Source organism: Geotrypetes seraphini, chromosome 8, assembly GCF_902459505.1.
Source record: "Geotrypetes seraphini chromosome 8, aGeoSer1.1, whole genome shotgun sequence".
In the NCBI taxonomy this organism is placed as follows: Eukaryota; Metazoa; Chordata; class Amphibia; order Gymnophiona; family Dermophiidae; genus Geotrypetes; species Geotrypetes seraphini.
Genome location: NC_047091.1, coordinates 116,288,396 through 116,305,938, shown reverse-complemented (window position 1 = coordinate 116,305,938; position 17,543 = coordinate 116,288,396). Strand labels below are relative to the sequence as shown.

General features: G+C 43.0%; 1 protein-coding gene across 2 annotated transcripts in view; it reads left to right on the top strand.

Annotated features, from left to right (window-relative positions):
* The window catches only part of LOC117364740 (SURP and G-patch domain-containing protein 2-like), a 140,755-nt gene that overhangs the window by 60,455 nt on the left and 62,757 nt on the right, over window positions 1–17,543 (top strand). The window lies entirely within an intron of this gene.

Below are 17,543 nucleotides of genomic sequence, written 5' to 3'. Positions count from 1 at the left end.
TAGCACCTTCTTTCTATAAGGCTAACCCTTCTCTTATTGTTCCTCAGGAGCATAAATGCTTATGAGTTTACTGTGTTCTTTTTTTGTTGTTGTTTTCTCCGACTCATTTGTATATTGCCAGGTGTTACTTTGGTGCCTGTACTGATGAACACCATAGCTGCAGTTATAATATTACTTCTAATCAAAAAATTGCTTTAGTCCTGTTGTTTGCTTGTGTCCAAGCCCAGGAGGAAGTCAGCATTTTATACACAGGGGGCTGAACTACCCACTAGAAATACACAATGCTTCATAACCACCTGTGATAAATAATTAAAAATGTAACTAAAAATGATGGAAATAAATTACTAGAGCAGATGTTCTGAAAATATTTGCGAAATTCAGTATTCAAAAACGCCAGTTAGTGATGTTTAATGTATATATTTCCTATGATCTCAAGGGCCACATTCAGCCTGTGGGCTACAGGTTGCCCATCCCTGTCTGAGCTTGATTCAGCTTTGTCATTCACAGCACCTGGTTTCAGTTCTCAGGTCTAGCTGCTGCTATCCTACCCCTCAGCTGGTTTGGGATTCTGTGGAGTTAGCATTCAGAATCTCTCCTAGGTGGGAGTGTCTGACATTTCACAGCACTGATACTTACTGGTTGGACTTAGGGTGCAGATTTGGCAGGCTTTAAAGGGTGTTACAGTAGCTGAGCCTGGTGGGAGAGTATAAAATGAGAGAAAATTATCATAGCACCATAGCCCAATTAAGGTTTGTTCTAACTGAGCTAGAAGCCTAAGAGAACAAGATGACACTGATGGACTAAAGGTCCTTCATGTCCCTCTTTGCCCTTCCCTTACATCACCATCCTCAGATAAAATTTCTCAACTGTGCCAAATATGATGATTAGGATCATTTTGGTTGATAGTTTCACAGTTTTCAAGGATGCTTTTTCTTTAGTATTCACCACAGTTGACTTAAGGAGGGTGTTCTGGTGCAAAAGGGTACACAAATTTTGACAAGTGGGTTGGTTATATATCCCCACCCACGAGTTTGTATAGGAGTTAAATTTTCTTTGATTCTACCTCCTGCTCTGGCTGCATTCCAGCTGCTCCTCAGTTATTCCTTCTACATGCAAGATGGAAGGTGATTTTCTGATCTGCTTTGAGATCATTTTTATTATTTTCGGATATTTTAACCAGATTGTTATGCTTTCAGTGCTGCAGAGGTTCCCAGTTCTCCTGGGACAGCTCTGATTGTGAGAAGACACAAACTCTGGATTCAATCTGTAACTAGCAGGGTAACCTTTATGAAAACCTGTGGATTACAGAACTTGGAGGCAACATGGATTCACTAGAGGTAGGTTTTGTCAGACTAGAGGCCTTGTCAGACAAATCTGATCAATTTCTTTTACTGGGTGACCAGAGAATTAGATAGAGGATGTGCGTTAGATGTGGTGTATTTAGATTTTAGCAAAGCCTTTGACAGTGTTCCACACAGACATCTAATAAATAAACTGAGTGCCCTTGGATGGGTCCCAAAGTGACGGACTGGGTCGGGAACTGTTTGAGTGGAAGGCGACAGAGGGTAGTGATCAATGGAGATCGCTCTGAGGAAAGGGATGTTACCAGTGGTGTGCTTCAAGGTTCTCTTGGGCCTGTTCTTTTTAACATTTTTATAAACAATATTGTTGAAGGGTTGTCGGGCAAGATTTGCCTCTTTGTGGATGATCTGCAATAGAGTAGATATGTTGGATGGTGTGAATAACATGAAGAAAGATCTGGCGAAGCTTGAAGAATGGTCTGAAATTTGGCAGCTAAAATTTAATGCTAAGAAATGCAGGGTCATGCATTTGGGCTGTAAAAACCCAAGGGATTGGTATAGTTTAGGGGTGAAGTACTTATGTGCACGACGGAAGAGCGGGACTTGGGCGTGATTGTATGTGATGATCTTAAGGTTGAAAAGGTGATGGAGAAAGTTAGAAGGATGCTAGGTTGCATAGGGAGAGGTATGGCCAGTAGGAAAAAGGAGGTATTGATGCCTCTGTATAAGACTGGTGAGACCTCATTTAGAATACTGTGTACAGTTCTGGAGGCAGCACCTTCAAAAAGATATAAAAAGGATGGAGTCGGTCCAGAGGAAGGGTACTAAAATGATGTGTGGTCGTTGTGATAAGGAGTATGGGGACAGACTTAAAGATCTCAATCTGTATACTTTGGAGGGAGAGGGGAGATAATGATAGAGATGTTTAAATAGTTAAGTAATATATAGTAAATGTGGAGTGGTGTGCTGCATGAGGAGTGGTCTCTTGTCGTGCTTCCCTGCCTAACATCTTAGAGTTCTTGCAGGATGGCCTGGATAAGGGACTGTCTTGGTCTTTCCAGGTTCAGCTTGCAGCCTTGTCAGTCTTTCATGGGTTGTTGAAAGGTCAGTGTTTGACTGCCATTCCTGATGTGATTCGCTTCTTGCGGGCGGCCAAATTGCTCAAGCCTCCCGTACGACACTCTGTTCCATCTTGGGATCTGAATCTGGTTCTTTCAGTGCTAGTGCGCCCTCCTTTTGAACCATTGGGTGATTGCTCTTTGAAGGACCTTACTCTTAAAGTGGTCTTCTTCTGCTAGATGTGTTTCTGAGCTGCAGGCTTTCTCTTGTAGGGCTCCCTTCTTGGAGTTTTCTAGGGAGCATGTTGTCTTGAGGCCTGTTCCTTCCTTTCTGCCTAAGGTAGTTTCTCCTTTTCATGTCAATCAGGCAGTGGTCCTCCCAGTGTTGAGTAGTCGGGAGGGATCTTCTGAACAGAAACGCAGTTGTACAAGTTAGATGTCGGTCGGGTTCTTTGCTCTTATGTGCGGAGAACCCAGGAGATCTGGAAATTAGATCATCTCTTTGGCCTTCTCGCGGATCCTTGTCAGGGGGATGGCGCTTCTAAGGCTACTATTGCGCACTGGATCAAGGAGACTATTGCTTCCGCTTATCTTCTGAAGAAGAAGCCTTTTCCAGAATTTGTCAAGGCTCATTTCACTAGGGGTCAGTTAGCTTCTTGGGCTATCTTCGCTAGTGCCTCCAGTGGACATTTGTACGGCTGCGGTTTGGTCTTCCTTGCATCCCTTTGTCAGACACTACCAGGTAGACTTGTTGCTTCCTTGTGAAGGAGGCATGATCTTAAAGGAAGTGCAGAATCACAGGATGGATTTAATACTCAAAAAGGCAGTTTGAGGCCTTGGCTTTGTGTCTGAAGATGACAGCAGCGGCTTCCTATGTTGCACATGCCTACCATACCAGATTCCTTCATCTGATGATGATGATGATTACCTCCAAATATTAATTACCAGGGTGGATTATGTGGCAGATGATCTATGACATTTTTAGAGTCATGAGCATATAGATTTCTGCATACTCAGTCTCCACCCGCAAAATGCTCTGGTAGTTAGTGGGTGGGAAATTCGACTTCAAGGCCACTTTGAGCAGGCTACCTTTCTTTGTCCCTTGGCTGTGGAAATTCAGCAGTGTGGCATTAGCTCTTATCTTTATGCTGATGACATTTTATTCTGCTCCTTGTGACCATGGGCAAGTCACTTAATCCTCCATTGCCCCAGGAACGTTAGATTGTGAGCCTGCACGGACAGATAGGGAAAATGCTTGAGTACCTGAATGTAAACTGCCGAGACAGCCTCCATTGATAGGCAGTATATAAACAAGGTAAAAAAAATAAAATAAATGTATACCCCATTTCATTGATCTGCAGCCACTTCAACATTGTTTACACTACAGTAATACATTAGCTAACTGCCCACAAACTTATTCTCAATATCTCAATAATTACTGTTGTCTGGTTTTCTAGTTTCTTGTCCCCTCCAACATCCCTGGTTTATCTGTAGGAGTTCTCAATCGATCCTTTACCATCTGTGAAATACCTTGGAATCATTTTTGATTCACAGTTGACATTTAAAGATCAAATTACATCCTTGGTGCAGAAAGGTTTTTATGTCCTAGATGCTTGCTTACTGTCCATTACTTGTTCGAATTCAACATATTACCCTCCCTTATTGCTCTGATTCTTTAAAGACTGGATGATTGTAATGTCATTTTTGCTGGGCTTCCTCAATACCAAATTAGGCATATTCAGCTTTTGTAAAATACAGCTGCCAGATTCTTTTTCAATGCAAAGAAATATGACCACATTACGCCATTGTTCCTTAAACTCCACTAGCTTCAAGAAGAGGTGCTATGAGAGGACTTTCAGAGAGAGAGATCTTCACTGGTAAGATTTTGCTGGGAAATTTTTTACAAACTTGGGAAAAGGGAATCCTAAAGCTAAATAAATAAGCTCAGGGACTAAGTACTTTGCTCACTTAGTAAGGGAGTTTTAGGGATAGCTTTTTAGCATAGGAAGTGGCTTACTGTAAATAGGTTGGCATTTCAAGGGGCTATTTTAAAATTGCTGTAGTATCAGTTTAAAACATAGCTAATAGGCATAGGCACAGTTTAGACTTTAATTTCCTCCCACCCACCCCTGGCCTGATCTCTGATTTATTTATATATAGTAACATAAGAGGCCCTTGAACAAATTAGAAGGCTAAGACAATAATTCCAGTGCAAACAGGTTATCTCCCCATTGCCATGAGCCATATGCAGAAGAAAGAACTTCAGATTTTTTCTGTGTCCTTTTTAAAACTTGGAGCTCTATTGCCACCTATAGCTTTTCCCTTCTGCATGCAAGCTGGAAGGAGTATTTTAGTTCAGCCCTCCCCTTTTCTTATCTTATTCTGTGCTTTTTGATATTTTTGGTATCTTCTGTGCTTGGAGCTTTCATCCTTGGTACAGCTCTGCCTTGCATAGAGAAGAAGCAGACTGCGGGTTGCAGCTGACAGGTTCATCTCTGGTGGTACCTGCTAGCCAACCTGCTTTGGTGTTTTTGGAGCTTGGAGCCATCCCTGCTTACTTTCTTCACCTACTGCTTTGCAGGGGTTTGAGTGCAGGCTATCAGGCATCTGTAGGAGGCTTAGCAGTGTCTCACAGTGGTGCTGACTGCATTCCCCCCCCCCTTTCTGGTAGTGCATCCTTCTGCAGGGGTGGGAGATTGGTCAGATGCCGTGTCTGACTGGCAGCCCAAAGATCATCGTGGAAGAGGCATCTCCAGCATGAGTCAGTGATTCTTCTCCATTCCAGCTACTTTAAGAAAGCTGAGGCAGGCTATAGCATATTGCAGCTTACAGCCTCTGAGATGAATCCAGGGGTGTCTGAAATTCAGGTTTTTGAGGGTCCCTTCATGTGCCCCTGATTGTAAAAACCGCTTAGATAACCTTGATAGGCAGTATATAAAATCCTAATAAACTTGAAACTCCCTCTTCAAAAATCCCAAAATTGCTGATTTTTAACTTCAGGAAGTTAGTTTAATTAGCAGTTTTTGCCTCAAAGCTTGTTGGGATGGAGTCCTTGAGCTCTTCTACCCCAAATTCATGCCAAGATTGCGCACAATTTGCGCTTCAGGAGCGTTCTTGCGCCATGTGGACCAGAGAGGCTGGAGCGGCCAGCTTAACCTTTCTCTGTGCACTAAGGTACCAAAAAGGACAGCCATCCCATTGGGGTGGCCATCTTTGTTTTGGGGGGCCTGAAAATAGTAACCGTTACCGCACGTAAGGACGAGGACACCTTGTAGCCCAAGAAAACACCAAGTAGAGTCATCACAGGATGACTCATAAGAACATAAGAATAGTCTTACTGGGTCAGACCAATGGTACATCAAGACCAGTAGCCCGTTCTCACGGTGGCCAATCCAGGTCACTAGTACCTGGCTAAAACCCAAGGAGAAGCAATATTCCATGCTACTGACCAGGACAAGCAGTGGCTTCCCCCATGTCTTTTTCAATAAAAGACTATGGACTTTTCCTCCAGGAAATTGTCCAAACCTTTCTTAAAACCAGCTGTGTTATCTGCTCTTACCACAACCTCTGGCAATGCATTCCAGAGCTTAACCATTCTCTGAGTGAAAAAAAATTTCCTCCTGTTGGTTTTAAAAGTATTTCCCTGTAACCTCTAGTGTCTCTTAGTCATTGTAATTTTTTTTAGTTTCTCAAATATATATTAACTTTTTCAAATAGTACATCTTATACATAAATTACACATACCGTGTTTCCCTGAAAATAAGACCTACCTTGAAAATAAGCCCTAGCATGATTTTCGGGGTAGGTCTTAATATAAGCCCTAGCCTCCGGCAGCAGCGCTTCCCCCGCGCCCCCCACTGACCCTTCCATCTCTCCCTCTCAAGCAAAACCCAGACCATGAGACCAAAATGCCTGGTAACAAATGGCAATTGATATATCTGGCTAGTGTATAAATTTGTTATTATTACAAGGCAAAATCACTAAATCATCTAAGGTGAAACTGTTAGTTCACCCTTTCAACCTTGTATCCAAAGGAAAGTGTAACGTTTGTTTTCAAACCCTCAGAGACGCCACCAGAGGATCATATCATCATATCCTCTGGCTTTACGCACCTAATCTTCATCGGGTCCATATAGTATGTGTGCTTCTCTAATTTTTATCTATTTCATCTATTTTTGACTTTTTTAAATTTAATTTTAGTTAATTCTAAAACAATAAATAGTTTTAAAGAGTATTATGTACTTAGCTTCACTGGTGGTTGTTGGTTAGCAAGGGATTAAAGAGCCAACATGTTTCACTCGTAGAGGGGGTTTCTTCAGGGCTAACATCCCTGCAATAAGAAATCCTCACTTTAATCAGAGAAACGCCAAGTAATATACATCAACATCATGCACACTATAATAAATAGCCATACATGCCTACCTTTTTAGTACCAAATTCTTTTTCCACGATATGACCACCCTATTTAAATCTTTTAACATGGCCGCGGCGTGGTACAAATCTCCCTTATATCACCCTAAACCCGGAAGTGAGATATAAAGGGGAGGGGCTAATCGCCCGATCCCTTACATCACCTCTACGGGTGAAACATGTTGGCTCTTTAATCCCTTGCTAACCAACAACCACCAGTGAAGCTAAGTACATAATACTCTTTAAAACTATTTATTGTTTTAGAATTAACTAAAATTAAATTTAAAAAAGTCAAAAATAGATGAAATAGATAAAAATTAGAGAAGCACACATACTATATGGACCCGATGAAGATTAGGTGCGTAAAGCCAGAGGATATGATGATATGATCCTCTGGTGGCGTCTCTGAGGGTTTGAAAACAAACGTTACACTTTCCTTTGGATACAAGGTTGAAAGGGTGAACTAACAGTTTCACCTTAGATGATTTAATGATTTGGTAACAAATGGCAGCACAGGCTACATCGCGGCCTGCCCTTCTCACGCCTGGCATGCCGCGTTGCTGATGACATCATCAGTGATGCAGCAGAAGAACGCCCAGACATGAGAAGGACAGGCCGCGATGCTGCCAACGCTGCTATTTCTAGGTATTTCGGCTCGCGATCAGGATTCAGATGGGAGGGAGAGATGAAAGTTTCAGCAGGGTGCGCAGTGGCGGGGGGGGGGAGATGGGACAGATAGAAAGATGCTGCACAGGATTATGGGAGGGATAGAAGCTTCAAGGGTTCTGCTGCACAGGGGGATGGGAGGGAGGGATGAAAGATGCTGCACATGTGGGGGAGAGAAAGGAAATATGAAGAATTGGGTTGGAGGAGAGGAAGGGAAAGATGATCAATTGGATACGATCTTAGACGAGGAGAATCTACGAGATACGCGTCAACATGGATTTACTAAGGGGAGGTCCTGCCAATCTAACCTAATCAGCTTCTTTGACTGGGTGACAGGGAAGCTGGATGTTGGGGAGTCCCTAGACATCGTATACTTGGATTTCAGCAAAGCATTCGATAGCGTGCCACACCGCAGGTTGTTGAACAAGATGAGCTCTATAGGATTAGGAGACACATTGACAGCATGGGTTAGGGACTGGCTTGGAGGTAGGCTTCAGAGGGTGATGGTGAACGGCACCCCCTCCGAAAAGACGGAGGTGATCAGTGGAGTGCCGCAGGGCTCGGTCTTGGGCCCGATCCTATTCAACATCTTCATAAGGGACTTGGCTGAGGGACTTCAAGGTAAAATAGCACTATTCGCCGATGACGCCAAACTATGCAATGTAGTAGGCAGGAACACGTCAGACCAAAGCACAGGGCCAGACGGAAACTCATTGCCTGACAGTATGGTGCACGACCTACTGGAGCACTGGTCCAGGACCTGGCAACTCAGTTTCAATACCGAAAAATGTAAAGTCATGCACCTGGGCAGCCAAAATCCATGCAAGACTTTAATGGTAATGGTAATCTTTGATGGTAAAATCCTACAAAGGACTGTAGCAGAACGTGACTTAGGGGTGATCATCAGTGAGGACATGAAGACTGCCAAGCAAGTGGAGAAAGCTTCATCTAAGGCTAGACAAATCATAGGTTGTATACGTAGGGGTTTCGTCAGCCGGAAGCCCGAAGTCATGCCATTGTACAGATCCACGGTGAGACCCCCATCTGGAGTACTGTGTACAATTTTGGAGGCCGCATTACCGCAAAGATGTGCTGAGACTTGAGTAGGTCCAGCGTATGGCCACCCGGATGGTCTCGGGGCTCAAGGCTCTCCCGTATGAGGAAAGGCTGAAAAAATTGCAGCTATACTCACTCGAGGAATGCAGAGAGAGGGGGGACATGATCGAGATGTTCAAATATCTCACAGGCCGTATAGAGGTGGAGGAGGATATCTTCTTTTTCAAAGGCCCCATGGCAACAAGAGGGCATCCGTGGAAAATCAGGGGCGGGAAACTACACGGTGACACCAGGAAATACTTCTTCACCGAGAGGGTGGTTGATCACTGGAATAATCTTCCACTGCAGGTGGTCGAGGCCAGGAGCGTGCCTGATTTTAAGTCAAAATGGGATCGCCACGTGGGATCTCTTCACAGAGAAAGGTAGGGGAGGGTTATTGGGGTGGGCAGACTTGGTGGGCCGTAGCCCTTATCTGCCGTCTATTTCTATGTTTCTATTGTACATGGAAAAAAAATAAGACCTATTTTGGGCCCAAAATTAATATAAGACAGTGTCTTATTTTTGGGGAAACACAGTAGCAATCAAAAACAAAGGAAATTGAATAACCTAATATAAATTTAAACATATACTTACAAACTAAATTAAACATAAAATAAAACAAAAAATACATAAGAGCTGCAGAATCTTTAATCAGAAATAAAGGAGTCTCATTTGACTATAATAAGTTTCTAGAAAAATCATCTAGCGGGTCCCATTTTAGATTGAAATTAACAATGTTAAATTTGAAAGCTATCATTTCTTCATATTTTCTAATCATACACAAGTGATTCCACCATTTGTAAAAATTGAGACTGAAATTATCTTTCCAATTGCAGGCAATATGATGGATAGCCAGAGCAATCATAGTGTCAAATATTTTAAAGTACTTTGGGATTGAGATGTCGTCATCGTAATTTTTGACGTTATGAAAAATCGATTCACTTGTACCCATTCTACTCCACTCAGGATTTTGTACACTTCAATCATTTCTCCCCTCAGCTATCTCTTTTTCAAGCTGAAGAGCCCTAACCTTTTTAGTCTTTCCTCATATGAGAGGTGTTCCATCCCCTTTATCATCTTGGTCGCTCTTCTTTGAATTTTCTCTAGTGCTGCTATAGCTTTCTTGAGATATGGAGGCCAGAATGGAACGCAATACTCCAGGTGAGGTCACACCATGGAGCAATACAGTGGCATTATAATATCTTTAGTCTTGATAACCATCCCTTTTTTAAATAATTCCTAGCATCTTGTTTGCTTTTTTGGCCACTGCTGCACATAGGGGCACAAAGTTTCATTATATTATCTACAGTGACATCCAGATGCCTTTTTTGGGCGCTGACCTCCAAGATGGATCCTAGCTTCTGGTAACTGTGATTTGGGTTGTTATTCCCAATATGCTGGGCCCACTGAGGCCGCCTTAGATGTATGCCTACATTTTCTGCCAATATCCACCAAGTTATGAAAGGTACTTGCTTAGGACAACTGTCTTCTGTTACATGACTCTATGGATGTAGCAATTGTGAACTGGGTGCAGCTGTAGTTACTGTCTGTTTTGTTTTTTTTGCTGAGTTGTAGCACCTTGTTTGGAGGGTTTTGTTTTTTTTAAAAGACTCATGAAGCCCCTTAACTGAGTTCTTGAGTTCCCCAAAGTTTTGTTTTTTTGGGTGCTCCTTGGATATTTCAGTATATGTGCTCCCTTCTTTTGATTCTACATTTTTTGGGTTTTTAGCAACCAGTTTGACTAGAATATGTCTAGCATATGTTTTTTTCACATATGATACCATGTTTCCCCAAAAATAAGCCCTAGCATCATTTTCGAGGTAGATCTTAATATAATCCCTACCCCAAAAATAAGCCCTAGTCCTGGGATTTGCCAGCAACTCTTCAACCCGGCCCTCTCCCCACCGCACAGCCGAACCCCTGCTGACCCTCCATCCTTCCCTCCCTGCTGACCATGAGCATGCCTTACCTTCAACCAAAGCAGCAAGGTAGAGCTCTCTCAGGGTCGGTGGGGAGGGAAGGTTGGAGGGTTAGGAGGGGTTCGGATGCGGGGGGAGGGGTGCTCAAGGGTTCTGCACAAGGGATGGGAGGGAGAGAAGGATGGATAGAAGCTGGGCAAGGGTTCTGCTGCATAAGGGACGGGAGGGAGGGAAGGATAGAAGCTGGGCAAACTTCTGCTGCACAGGGCGATTGGAAGTTAAGATGCTGCACATGTGGGGGGAGAGAAAGGAAAGAGGAAGAATTGATGTGAAGGAGAGGGAGGGAGACATGATCATGTGCATACCCCGAAAATAAGACCTAGTGCCTTTTTTGGGCTCCAAATGAATATGACACTGTCTTATTTTTGGAGAACACGGTATATACAGTATGCTTCTCATTTTGGAATAATTGAAATCACCCATTATTATACTGTTGCCCAATTCTCCAGCTTTCCCAATCTCTGAAAACAATTTCTTCCTAATTTCTTCATCTGTCTGCTCATTTTGTCACGGGGGATGGTAGTATAACCCTACTTTTATATTCCTTCATATATGGAATTTCTATCCATAAGGATTCCACACTATCTATGTCATGCAAAATGTTTATTTGATTTGATTCCCTCTTTAACATATAGCGCAACCCCCACCTCTCCAATTTGATCTACTCTATCCTTGCAATATAATTTGTACCTAGATAACAGTGTCCCATTGATTGTCCTCCTTCCACCATGTCTCTGAGATGCCTATTATATCTACCTCATAATTCATTGCTTTATACTCTAACTCTCCTATTTTATTTTTCAGGCTTCTAGCATTTCTATACAGACACTTCAAATTGTGTTTTTTCTCTGCAACTACAGGCTACTGAGAAGACAGGGAAAATTTGAATCTCTTATTCTGCTTTCCTCTTAAATCCTGTCACCATTATTGGAACCTCTCTACTGGGACTTCCGAAATATCCTGTTTCAGTTGTATCCTCCAAGGATACCTCAAACCAAATCATCTGCTCCTGGGCGACTGTCGGCTTTCCCCCACATCTCAGTTTAAAAGCTGCTCTATCTCCTTTTTAGATATTGGCGCCAGCAGCCTGGTTCCATCCCGGTTAAGGTGGTGCCCATTCTTTCGGAACAAGCTCCCCCTTTCCCAGAAGGTTGCCCATTTCCTAACAAATCTAAATCCCTCATCCCTGCACTATTGTCTCAACTATGCATTGAGACTTCGGAGCTCTACCTGCCTCTTGGGTCCTGCATGTGGAACTGGGAGCATTTCTGAAAATGCTACCCTGGAGGATTTGGATTTCAGTTTTCTACTTAAAGAGCCTAAATTTGGCTTCCAAAACCTCCTTCCCGCATTTTCCTATGTCATTGGTTCATACGTGTACCAAAACAGCTGACTCCTCCCCACCACTATCTAAAATCCTATAGTGACCAGGCGATCCTTATGCCTACTAGCTACCCAGCTATCTACATGCCTAATGATCAAATCACCAACTACAACAGCTGTCCTAAACATTCCCTCCTGGGCAGAAGCTCCTGGAGAGACATCCTCGGTGAGAGAGGATATTGCATCACCTGGTAGGTAGGTTCTAGGTACAGGATTATTTTCTACTTCACCAGGCTGATGCTCTCCTTCTTGGAGACCACTCTCCTCCAAGACAGCAAAGGAGCTACCAGACTTTAGGTGGGACTTCTCTACAACATCCCTGTAGGTCTTCTGTATGTACTTCTCTGTCTCCCTCAGCTCCTCCAAGTCTGCTACTCTAGCCTCAAGGGAACGTACTTGTTCTCTGAGAGATAGGAGCTCTTTGCAGCGAGCACACACATATAACTTCACGCCAACCAGGAGAAAATCATACATGTGACACTCAATCCAAAAGAATGGATAGCAACCCTCTTGTTGCTGGACTACTGTCTGCATCTTGTTATTGAGCTGATTAATTAATTAACCTTATTAAGCTACTAGGAATATATTAGACACTTAGTATAGAGAGCCTTAGGATTTTATTATATGCTTTATTTAGTGTTTGTTTCTTAAAAAGTCTTAGTATGCTACTGTTTGATTCTTTACAGGTAATGAAATATAAAGAGTTTTCCTGTTGTCCTAATTAGAATAATTGACAATAAAGTAAGACTATAAGTATAGAAATGAGCTGGGGGGGGGGGTGGAGGAGAAGGGAGGGCAGGAGAGACTGGAGACTAAGCCAGACCCTGCTCTGCCTGCCAGAAATTATCTCTAGCAGCAGGTTCAAGCTTACAAAACTGTAGAACTATTAAAAGCTATTATCCTATGGAGACTAGCTAAGTAAAGTTTATTCTTTTAAGATATAAACTGTCTATAGAAGGGAACCTATAATTGAGATTTTCTCTCCAAACTTATCAAAGCTCAGAGCAAAATAATGTATACTTACCCAAAGATATGTCTTCTACTCTTCTCTCAGAAAGAGAATGTCCTCTTTCATCTTTCTCTCTGGATGCCAACTTTTGATATTTTTGTGGAAAGCCTTGCATGAGAATCGTACTTCTCCTGCGCAGTCCCGCTGTGCCTCGGACTTGTCTCCTCACAGCATAGCCTCACGAGGCACTTCTTCACAGTCTGCCGCTGCTCAGGACTGGAAGACATTTCTTCAGGATGATGATGCTCAATATGCTGATTCCTTAATTTTGGTTAATGCTTCTCCCATGGCAGGGGACCTGGGAACATATGTCAACTCTGTAGATCATGCTTTGGCTTTAGAACCAGGAGATGTCCCCACATTTCTGTGGTTGAGTTTTCTGCTTTGCTGGATCTTATTTCAGAGTCTCTGCTGGAGTTGGATTTAGTCCCTCACAGGCTTCTTCAACTTCCTCCTTCCTTATGTGTGGAGTGAGAGCCCAGTCCTCTGCGTTTCCTCGGCATCCTGATATTAACTTCTGGATTTCGGAGAAGTGGGATTCTCCAGAGGGGTCTCTCAAAATAGCGAGAGCCATGTCCCGCCTGTATCCTATGACACAGGAGTGTCATTATCTTTTTAGTCAGCCTAATGTGGATTCCTTGGTTGCCAAGGTCACTATGCACACCTCCTTTCCAAGCAAAGGTGATATGGTGCTTAAGGACATGCCAGACCGCTGAGTAGATGTAGTTCTCAGGAGACTTTTTGAGGTAGTGGCTTTGTGTGTCAAAGCTGCCTCAGCGACATTCTTTATCACATGTGCTCGTCTGTCCAGACCAGGGCTGTGGCATCAGTAGATAAATGTTCCGACTCAGACTCCGACTTCTCAGTTTTTTGTACTTCAGACTCCGACTCCAGGTTCACGAAATTGACTCCGACTCCGATTCCTCGACTCCACAGCACTGGTTAATTTTCAGATCGTTAAAATGGAATGTCAAGTTGAGAGAAATGAGCATTTTCGACACCACCTTCTTTTTGCTTTTAATCAAGGTTCTAAGGCCGCAGAAGCTGCTCGCAATATTTGTGCTGTGTATATAGTGGGTGCTATAGCTGAAAGAATCGCTCGTGATTGGTATGCCAAGTTCAAAAATGGAGTCGGTAGATAAATGTTCCGACTCTGACTCCTCAGTTTTTTGTACTTCTGACTCCGACTCCAGGTACCCGAAATTTCCTCCGACTCCGACTCAGCCCTGGTCCAGACTGCACACTTTGGAGAGTGGAGGTGATGAGCTTCCGCCTCAACTTTTTTATCTGATGTGTCTGACACACTGTACAACTTTATTCATGTCCTGGGTAAAGCATCAGCTTATTTGATTTCTGCTCCAGAATGCTCTGGATTAGACAATGGACCGGTGATTCCACCTCTAAAGCTACTCTTGCCAGACTCCATTTTAAGGGGCAACTATTATTTGGTAATAGCCTTGATGATCTCATGAATTGTGTGGTGGACTGTCACCCCAAATCCCTGCCTGGTAGTAGACCCATAACCTCTAGAGGTTCAGGGTACTCTAATTTTTTCTGGCTCCAGGCAATCTTGCCATTATTCCAGTTCCATTTTGCACTTATTATTCCAGGTCTACAGGCAGAGGTTCTCCGGATCTAAGCGTAACCAGACCTTCACTTCCCAAGCTGCTCCATCTACCAAGAAGTCGCAGTGACGCCAGATTGAGGGAGGCTTCTCTGCGTATCAGGAGCAGGCTCTCAGCGTTTCTGTAGGTCTGGGTCCAGATTTTGTCTGACCGCTGAGTTATGGACATCATTCGATCCAGCTACAAGCTAGAGTTTGCCTGGCTTCTAATTGATTGGTTTGTGGCCTCTCCTGCTTGGAAAGGGCAGAAAAAGTTCAAGTCGCTATGAGGTGGCTCGATATTCAGTTGTAGAGCTGATGCTGCCTGAACTTTTGGGCTCAGGCAGATCCTCCATATACTGTATTATGTCAAAGAAAGGCTCAAAACGATTACAGACCCATTATGGACCTTAAATACGTCAATTCAGCACTTGAGATTCTGTGTTTTCATATGGAGACGGTTTGATCTGTCATAGCAGCGGTGACCCTGGGAGAATTCCTAGCCTCTTTGGATCTATCAGAGACTTACTTGCATATTCCTATTTTACCAGACTACAGGAAGTGTTTGGGACGGCGACAATTCCTTACGGTTCTACCAAAGTGATTGTTGTGGTATCAGCTCTCAAAAAACACTGTGGAGAAGATGTCCAAGATGCAGGATTTATTGAAGATATAATTGTTTAATCCACATGATAAAATGTCTAGGACCCAAATAATGGGGACTATGGACCCAACACGGTCCATGTTTTGACAACCGTGTCTTCCTCTAGGGTCCCTCTTTTTTTTTTTTTTTTTTTTAAATAATCTTTATTCATTTTAAATTAATTTCAATAAGTGAAGAACAGTAGATAAAACATTTACACTATAGACATCACTTAAAATATTACAAGATTCTTATAGATCAATAACCCCCATTCAAATTATTCTTTATCATTCATGTATATATAAATTTAACCTAATTCTGTAATTCACTACTTATTTTAAACAAAATTACACATTTACCCACTTAGACATATTTTAAACTTTATATAACCACCCTTTCCCCATCCATATTAATAATTGATTATAACCTTTATATTCCTTCCATCCTCCCTCCCTGGATGTGCAATTCTTCTAACAACAAGAATGTATAATTATATTAAATCTACAAAAGATGTCAAAGGACCCCATATTAGATTAAAGTTTTTAAGTTCCCTAACTGATCAGCTCTCATTTTTTCATCTTAAATAATAAAATGCTAGTCCGCGCATGCGCACTCGCGACGCGTGTTCCCTGATCCCTTTTCTGTCGGGATGTGGCCGCACGAGTGCCCATGCGCGCTTACTAGGTCACTGGCAGAAGACGAACCGTCACAGAGGGAGTGAACGCGGAGTCCTGCCGTCCCTCAAACGTAAGTCTCCTCCTTTGCCCGACTCCGGGCAGAGGCTCCTCACCAGTTCTGCCTTCGGTCCTGTCCCTGTTAAACTGGCTGCCAATAACAAAGCCAGATGCCATGGGTTCTTCCCTTTTGCCAAATTGCTAAAGGCTCTGCTGGTCTCGATCCTGCCCATCTCTGAAGTTACTTCCTGATTTTGAGGGGCAGGATCGAGACCGGCAAAGCCTATAGCGATTTAGCAAGAGGGAAAGCCCCCTTGATGTCTGGCTTTGTTATCGCCAGCCGGTTTAGTGGGACCGAGACAGGACCGAAGGCAGGGCTGCTCACAATCCAGATGTACCGCTGGCTCATCACTCCCCCCTTCTTCCAGTGGCCGGCAAACAACATGGAGGACGGCTTCCAGCCTTATATGTCAGGCCTGACTTGCGACTCCATTGGAAGAAGCAAGGAGTAAAAGGTGATGGGTGGAGAGAGAGATGAGGTGTTGGAGGAAAGAGGGGAGAGAATATGCTGGATGGAGGGAGCAAGACAGATACTGGTTAGAAGACTGAAAATAAAGGGGGAAGAGAGAGAAAGAGAAGATGCTGGAAGGGAGGAGTTAGCAAAAAAAAAAAAATGGAGGAAAACTGAAAGATAAGGTTAAAGTCAGAGATGGGTGTAGGAGAGGAAGTGAAGACAGGAATGAGAGAAGAGCCAGATAGACTGCAAACCCTGGTAAGAAAATTGAGAGAAGAGAGCAGAAACTGGGATAAACATGAATAAAATGGCCAGACAATAAAAGTAGACTGCTTTCTTTTTATATTCCAAAGTGTATAGTTTTTTTTTCTCTTTCTCTGGTGTTGAACTGCATATTGTTGGACAGGGGGAGCAGGAAGAGGTGCTGATGGACAGGGGGGGAATGAAGGAAGGCCTACTGCTGGATAGGGGGAGCAGGAAGAGGTGCTGATGGAAGAGGGGGGAGGTAAAATAAAGGGAGAAGGGCTGCTGTTGGATAAGGTGAGCAGTGATGGGGTGGGGGAGGACACAGGGGAGGTAAAAGGAAGGGAGAATGAACAGGGGGAGCAGACAAGGGATGGTGGTGGACAGCCAAGGAAAAAAAAGAAAGAAAGAAACATAGAAATACAGAAAGCGGCTAAGGAGAGAGAAAAAGAAATAAAGACAGACACACACACATATTCTAGCACCCGTTAATTTAACGGGCTATAAGACTAGTATTTATATATTTGACATAAACTAGCCCACCAAAATGCAAAATTTAGACAATCACAGTTTTTCCAGTTACGTGTAATCAATTGTATAGCTGTACTTGTCATAATTAAAAAGAGACACGTATTTGGTCTTGGAGGATGAGGTGTACAGCTTCAGCATCTATGAAACAAACATGGTTTTTTCAGTTGCATCGTTCTTTTTGGACCCCGGTTAGATTGAATAAGTTGGATAGTTCAAAGTAATAGATGCTGGCACTGTCATCTAGACATAGGAACATTGGATCATTTACTGTTTTATTGTCCTAAGATACTGGTTTTTTGGAAATCGATTTGGGGACATATCACTAATATTTTAGAATCTGAAATTCCTTTAACCTATGAAATAGTAATCTGTGGTACCATTTTGTATATCAAAGATACCCTAGCTAAATATAAAAGAAGCCTCTAAGGTCCCTA